The 8,572-nt window shown below is 28.0% G+C and overlaps 1 protein-coding gene across 5 annotated transcripts in view; it reads left to right on the forward strand.

Moving 5' to 3' along the window:
* Positions 1–8,572, forward strand: part of LOC111676744 (amyloid-beta-like protein) — a 98,611-nt gene that overhangs the window by 65,269 nt on the left and 24,770 nt on the right. The gene's annotated exons all lie outside the window — the stretch shown is intronic.

Consider the following 8,572-nt stretch of genomic DNA (forward strand, 5'->3'; position numbering starts at 1 on the left):
TAGAACAGAACTAGAACAGAACTAGAACAGAACTAGAACAGAACTAGAAAAGAACTAGAACAGAACTAGAACAGAACTAGAACAGAACTAGAACAGAACTAGAACTGATCTAGAACAGAACTAGAGAAGAACTAGACAGAACTAAAACTGAACTAGAACAGAACTAGAAAAGAGCAAGAACAGAACTAGTACCGAACTAGAATAGAACTAGAACATAATTAGAACAGAACTAAAACAGAACTAGAACAGAACTAGAACAGAAGTAAAAAAGAACTAGAACAGAACTAGACCAGAAGTAAAAAAGAGCTAGAACAGAACTGATTTTGCTTTAGCATAATTTTTATGCTTTCAATAATGTCCTACATGGCGTATGATTGATGTTAATTAAGCAGATATTTGACAATTTCTACATTAACATTTAAACATTAAAAAATTCCTACAATTTGTGATGCTGTTTAAAATATAGACAAAAATTGTCCTTTACTGTTTGTTAACTTGTCTAAATAAATTGCGATTTAGCTTAGACAGCAGACAAAAGCCTGCAACTATACTACAATCAGTATTGTATCATTATTATAATCGTTACCAGAGATAGACAGACTGAAAGACATTGCTCCAAACGTATTTATGTAAACACTCTATCTTACTGGATAAAATCATCAAAATTATACACACATATACATATACACATATACACAAATAGGCTAGCAGTCACATAACATTATATTATCATATATCCTATTTAGTTGTAGGGGAAAATAAGGATTTGTTTGTTGTTCTAAATACACACCAACACACAAGTACATGCACAAGTTAGAGACAACAAAGAGCCGCCTAAAGCCCCAAAGTATGTGTTAGTATGAGAAGCATTTTGTCACTTATGTATTAATCTCAAATATAAATAGACATATTTGTGTTTGAGAATTTTAGTATTATAGACTTTAATATAGAGTTAAGTAACGAGTAGAGTGTTAGTAAATAATTTACACTTTTAGTCTTTGCAAACAACAAAAAGCAAGAGTTAATAACAAATATCCTTGGAAAATATATTCAGAATTTATTTATTTCTTTTCCCTTTTTAAGTTATTGTCAATATCATCTTGTTATTATCTATATTCAGCTACTAATTGTTATTATTTATTATGTGTATATGTATAAACATGTAAAAGTTATTTGTTATTAAGCTGAAGGCACTTTTTATATATACATATGTATGTTATACATATTTATTATAATTATTAGTTATATTAAGTTATCGTAACTAGTATTTATTGTGATGTTATAAAACGAATAAACAAACTACTTATAAGAAAATTACAATATTTGTATAATATCTTTGCATAAATTTAGTTCACAAATTTATGATTGTTATTAACTTATTATAAGGAAAACAACAATAAGTGTTTTGTTTATTAAAGGGAATATTTATTAAAAAAAAGGTCATGTTGAGTATTTTAAATGGGTAAGGAAAGTGAAAACAAATTGATCTTGATTTCACTAAACGAAGAAAGTGGAAAACAAACTAGAATAGAAATAGAAATAAAACAAGAACAGAACTAGTTCAGAACTGGAACGGAACTAGAACAGAACTAGAACGGAACTAGAACAGAGCTAAAACAGAACTAGAACAGAACTAGAACTGAAATAGAACTAGAACAGAACTAGAACAGAACTAAAACAGAACTAGAACAGAACTAGAACAGAACTAGAACAGAACTAGAACAGAACTAGAACAGAACTAGAACAGAACTAGAACAGAACTAGAACAGAACTAGAACAGAACTAGAACAGAACTAGAACAGAACTAGAACAGAACTAGAACAGAACTAGAACAGAACTAGAACAGAACTAGAACAGAACTAGAACAGAACTAGAACAGAACTAGAACAGAACTAGAACAGAACTAGAACAGAACTAGAACAGAACTGGAACAGAACTAGAACAGAACTAGAACAGAACTAGAACAGAACTAGAACAGAACTAGAACAGAACTAGAACAGAACTAGAACAGAACTAGAACAGAACTAGAACAAAACTAGAACAGAACTAGAACAGAACTAGAACAGAACTAGAGCAAAACTAGAACAAAACTAGAATAAAACTAGAACAGGACTAGAGCAGAACTAGAACAGAACAAGAACAAAACTTGAACAGAACTAGAACAGAACTAGAATAGAACAGAACAGAACTAGAACAGAACTAGAACAGAACTAGAACAGAACTAGAACAGAACTGGAATAGAACATGAACATAACTATAAATAAATTACATTAATTTAGTTTTTTTTTCAATACTATGGAAATTTTAAAAATTTAAAAATTTTTGATTTTTGTACCACAGAACGTATGATTAATATTAATTATTTGTTATCTTACAATTTTATTTATAACATTTAAACTAAGAAAGATATTTGTTAACTTAAAAAGCTAAATTGTAGGGAATATTTATGGCTATCTGCAGATAAAATAAATTACTTATAGTTTAGAAGTCGAACTATATTATAATATTATTCGAAAACAAATTTATTGTTATTTTCTACTTTTAGAGATAATTAAGTTTTTTGTTTAAAAAGTTTCTATTGTAAACCTAAAAGTATACTTTTTTAATCGCGTGCAAACTTTTGCCAAGCTCATCAAATCACTAATTTATTTTTTTGTATACAAAATTTGTAGGAAAAAAAACTTTTAAAGATACTTTTTGTAAACAGTTTTCTACATGCAAATGTCAAAAAAATGAATAAATAAAAAAGAAATTAGAAACTGAACAAGAACATAATGTGGCAGCAAAAATCCAGCGCCCTAACAAAATCACACTGTCATATTTTATAACTAAAAATGTTCAAAATATTTCCCAGAGAATAAAGTAAAAAAAAAAGAAAAACAGCAGATGATGACAAAACACAAAGTGTAACTTTAGCTTAATTTTTATTTGATTAAAATGAAATTCCTCAAAAAGGAAACTGACGAAAAAACACGGCACTACAACAAACAATTTTTATACAATTAAATTATAAAACAAGCAAGAAACTCAGGATAAACAGCTAAAATACAGACACAAACTCCTGTTGAAAAATCAAAAAAAAAAATCCTACATAAAAGTGCAATATTGTAAGCAAAAGTGTAGAAAAAAATAAAAATACTATTCATGGCATGAATTTTTATTTAATTTCACACAACGTCAAGAGTGTCAGCTAAAAATGCCATTTACACTGTTGTTTACGTTATAAAATTTTTTGTTTTGTAGTTTTATTTACTTTTTTTTGCACACAAATGTTGTTGTGGTGGTTGTTGTTAGATTCTGTTACATTCAGGGTGAAACGTTAGAAACATTAGTATATTTTTTTTTTGCTATTTTCTCATTGTTGCCTATCATTTGTTTAAAAGCCTTTAAATATGCTTTAGAATATGAAAAAAACACTATACTAAATAAGGTTAACAACAAGAAAATAGTACAAAAACCTATTTTTTAAAGGTGTTTGCTAAAATTTAAGGGTAAAAGTTTTGTAGTTTTCTAAAGGGGCTTTCTAAAAGTAGGCTACTTGTACTACAAAACGTGACAAATTTAAATAATATTCTATAGTTTTAGGCTTTTTATAGGATTATCGAGTTTTAAACTTATCTTAAGTTTGGTGACGTATGATTAATATTAATTAGGACTTCTAATGGAATTTCTTTAATCATATTTACACTAATAAAGATATTGAAAAACTTGTGTGTCAGTTCTGTTTTAGTTTCGTTCTAGTTCTGTTCTAGTTCTGTTCTAGTTCTGTTCTAGTTCTGTTCTAGTTCTATTCTAGTTCTAGTTCCGTTCTTGTTCTGTTCTATTTCTGTTCTAGTTCTGAACTAGTTCTCTTCTTGTTCTATTTATATTCTAGTTTGTTTCTTTGTTTTCCACTTTCATCGTTAAGTGAAATCACTCTAATTCTGTTCTAATTATGTTCTAGTTCTGGTTCTGTTCTAGTTCTGTTCTAGTTCTGTTCTAGTTTTGTTCTAGTTCTGTTCTAGTTCTGTTCAAGTTCTGTTCTAGTTCTGTTCTAGTTCTGTTCTAGTTCTGTTCTAGTTCTGTTCTAGTTCTGTTCTAGTTCTGTTCTAGTTTTGTTCTAGTTCTGTTCTAGTTTTGTTCTAGTTCTGTTCTAGTTCTGTTCTAGTTCTGTTCTAGTTCTGTTCTGCAACAACTACTTTTCAGATTAATGTTAAAAACTTTCTACTTTACATGCAAAACATTCAATTTAAATTAATTGTCCAGTAATTTAGAGGTTTATTATATAACAAAAAATATGTTTTGTAGCTGCATTAGCTATTTAATTAAACTTTTACATTTAAATTTATGCAATTTTTTTATAAATATTTTTTGTTTACTTAATAATGAAATTTATTTGAAAAATCATATTTATTTTCTATATTTATACATATAAAAATGCTCTTTACAATTCATAACCATATATTTTCTTGTGCACTGCTCGATGTTTGGAAAAAGTTGATTTAAAATATGTTAGAGAAAAAACATACATAATATGCAAATGACATCAAATAGAAAAATTGTGGCAACTACCAAACACAGCAACAACAAATTGCTGCCACAACAAAAATTTTATAAACGCACTGGACATACAACAATTGCGGCAAAAAAAAAAACGCAAAATTCATAATATAAAATATTTATATAACTGGCATTGATTTCAAATTTATTAGTTTCAAATAAAAATTTACACAAAAAATAAGTTTAGGCAGCAAACTGCAATTGATAGATAAAGTGGTGCTGTTTGTGGGTTTTTTCTAATATTTTATATAAATTGAAAATGTGGAGGAAAAAAAACTTATGATAACAGAAATGTCAATTAAATTGTCAAGCTTGTATTTACAAAATAATTAAAAAAGGCTTTTAAATTTTTAACTTCTAGGAAATAATTCTAAAATTTTTGATTAAAAAAGAACTAACCTAATGCTGTCTATGCATATTTAATTAGCTTTAGACAATTTTGACCCCAATTTGTGGCTTATTTTGCTTAAATATATTTCTTATTAAAAGCTTGAGGTTTTTTCCCTCCATATTTTTTTCCTTCAATTTTCACTAAATATTTATTTTAATTTTAACGTTGTAGCAGTAAGGACAGACGTTCGTTTATAGCATATATGTATTTGTGTGTGTGTGTGTGTACATAAGAACGCGTTTTAATTAGGTTTGTTTTGTTATTTCAATGACTTTTTTACTACATCATGCTCTCGTAAATAATGTTTGCACGGTCTTTCAGGCCAACTGCAGCACAACACAAAAATTAAGTAAATATAATGTATAAAAATATTTCATTTTACTAGCTTAAATACACCATCCACATTTTTACATATATGCTTTATAATACTGAAATTAAAACAGCACCTACACATATGCAACACAAAACAGAAAAAAATATGAAAACATCATGTGCATTCTCATAAGGGAAAAATTACTCAGGAAACCCCAACCCAGCAAAAGTTTTCGAGGAAATAATTAAACAATTTTGTATCTACACAAACCACCCATAAGTATGCTACATAAATTTTTGACTCAACAATCTTTACTGCTTTAGCTTGAGTTTAAAGTTCAGCTAGATTTAATAACAAAAAAAATATTTTACCAAAATCTACATTTAAGCTTTCTCATTTGCATATTTCGTTTTTTATCTCTCTTTCTCTTTTTTTGGGCTAAAGTTTATAGTAAATGCAAATAATTACATTTTGTTAATGTTTTACATGCACAAACACACACATACACATACAAATGCATAACTAACACACTTTCTGGCATTACTAACACATTAAAATATTCAGCGCCACCCAGTGGATTAATTGAGCTCTTATGTTCAGTGTGTGTGTGTTGTAGTGTTTTCCCATAGCGAAAACAAAAGTAATTTTTTCCATCAAAATAACATAGTCAAATTATAAGAGTAATAGTAACAAAAATATTCATTTACTTTTTGGGTTTATTTTGTTATATGTTTACATGTTAAATGTTTCCATATTAAATCGAATAATTATTCATAAACAAAATTTAATATTCCCTAAAAGTGTGCTACAGTTTTTAGAAATAATTTTTACAAATTATAATCAAAATAAGAAAATATGCTGTAGACTTAGAACGCGAACTAGAACAGGACTATAAGAGAACTAGAAGAAAACTACAACAGAACCAGAACAGCACTAGACCAGAAATAGAACAGAACTAAAACAGAACTAAAACAGAACTAAAACAGAACTAAAACAGAACTAAAACAGAACTAGAACAGAACTAGAACAGAACTAGAACAGAACTAGAACAGAACTAGAACAGAACTAGAACAGAACTAGAACAGAACTAGAACAGAACTAGAACAGAACTAGAACAAAACTAGAACAGAACTAGAACAGAACTAGAACAGAATTAGAACAGAACTAGAACAGAACTAGAACAGAACTAGAACAGAACTAGAACAGAACTAGAACAGAACTAGAACAGAACTAGAACAGAACTAGAACAGAACTAGAACAGAACTAGAACAGAACTAGAACAGAGCTAGAACAGAACTAGAACAGAGCTAGAACAGAACTAGAACAGAGATAGAGCAGAACTAGAACAGAACTGGAACAGAGCTAGAATAGAACCTGTTCTAGTTCTGTACTAGAACAGAACTAGAACAAAACAAAAACTAAACTAGAACATAAGTTAAATTTTTTTTGTCTCCTTGAAGTATTCTAACATTTAATACCCCCAAATGTATACCATACATTTTTATTCTTAAAAGAAAAACCTTGTCTTCTTATCAAAAAATGTTTCGTTTTCTTATTTTTATTATATTAAATTTTCTTTACCATTAATCTCATATTATAAGAAAAAAGTGTTTAGACTTTCATTTAAATAATCCCCTTTAATATAGACTATAGAAATTTATCTATAAAAGCAAATCTTTAAATATGTATTTAGTTTTAGCCTTAAACCATAACTAACCTCCCAAAAAGTTTAGTAAAACTTATTTATCTATTCTGTCTTGTTATTCAATTTAAAAAAGCAACAAAACCTAAACATATTTTGAGGGATTTAAAAAAACACAAATAGTCAGCACATTTAACAAGTTTTTTTTTTTTTTTTTGTTTTTAGAGAAAAACTTTTTAAATCATATTTAAGCAAATAATGAAAAAGTAGACAAGGATTTAAATATTAAATATACGTGAATAAGAAAATCCCTATAAATATGCTTTATTTGACAAAATATATAAATTATATTTAACCGCATCAGACAATTGTATGCTGTCATATGAAAAATAATTTAATCAGCAAATTTTCAATATACACACAATTATAATTTATGAAATTTAATAAAATTTTATAAAATAGCAAATAATATTCTCTACACCTTAAAGTAGGCATCATTATATAATGCCTCAAAGTATACTTTTACTTTTACTGTTGTTGTTACACCCAACCTCCCTTTATACTACTTATAAATTATGCTGTTATAAAGAAATTACAATTTATCTATATTTTGATATCCCTTTAAGTAAACACGTTTTACTTTTTTTGCCATTATTTCTTATATTTTTATTTCGTGTAAGGTGAAGGTAAAAAGTTTGTTCGTGCTTTTCATTAGTTTTTATTATTAAAAGACCTTCGATGTATTTACAACAAACAGCCCTAATGTAGGCTATAGCTTACTTACACACATATAATTTGGTTGTTATACACAAAAAAAAAAACACAGAAAATATACCTAAACCCCATATATGTATGTAATATTTACAGTTTCAGTTTACTTTCAACGTTTTTAAAGGCATCAGCCAACCAACCATACCATCATCATTGAGTGTGTGTGTACGACATAAATTTGTAAAGGTTAACAATTCTCAGTTGACTTTTACAAAATGTTTCCCAAGCTTATTTCTTTTTTTCACACGGTTTTATGTTTGTACGGATGAGTGTCAGAGTACAGGTAATACCTGTAATATGATTAACGAAAATATGATTTTGAGAAAAATAAAAATACTGTTGCCTAAATGTAGGCTACAGCTTCTATTTTTCATAACCTTAAATAAAAATCACTTTAAGGCCAATTTAATGTATGGAATCCTCTTTTGAAGTTTGGTTAAAGTTGAAGCTATTCATTACTCTCATAGTTAACAAATGGAAGTAGAACAGAATTAGAATAGAACTAGAACAAAACTAGAACAGAACTAGAACAGAACTAGATCAGAACTAGCACAGAACTAGAACAGAACAGAACATAAATAGAACAGAACTAGAACTGAACTAGAACATAACGGAACATAACTGAACAAGAAATGAACAAGAATTGAAATGGAACTGAACTAAAAAAGAACTAGAACAGAACATGAACAGAACTAGAACAGAACTAGGACAGAACCGGAACAGAACTAGAACATAACGGAACTAGAACTGTACAAGAACTGAACTAGAACTGAAATGGAACTGAACTAAAACAGAACTACTTAGAACAAAACTAGAACTGAACTAGAACTGCACTAGAACTGAACTAGAACTGAACTAGAACTGAACTAGAACTGAACTAGAACTGAACTAGAACTGAACTAGAACTGAACTAGAA

This window comes from Lucilia cuprina, chromosome 3 (assembly GCF_022045245.1).
Source record: "Lucilia cuprina isolate Lc7/37 chromosome 3, ASM2204524v1, whole genome shotgun sequence".
Taxonomy (NCBI): domain Eukaryota; kingdom Metazoa; phylum Arthropoda; class Insecta; order Diptera; family Calliphoridae; genus Lucilia; species Lucilia cuprina.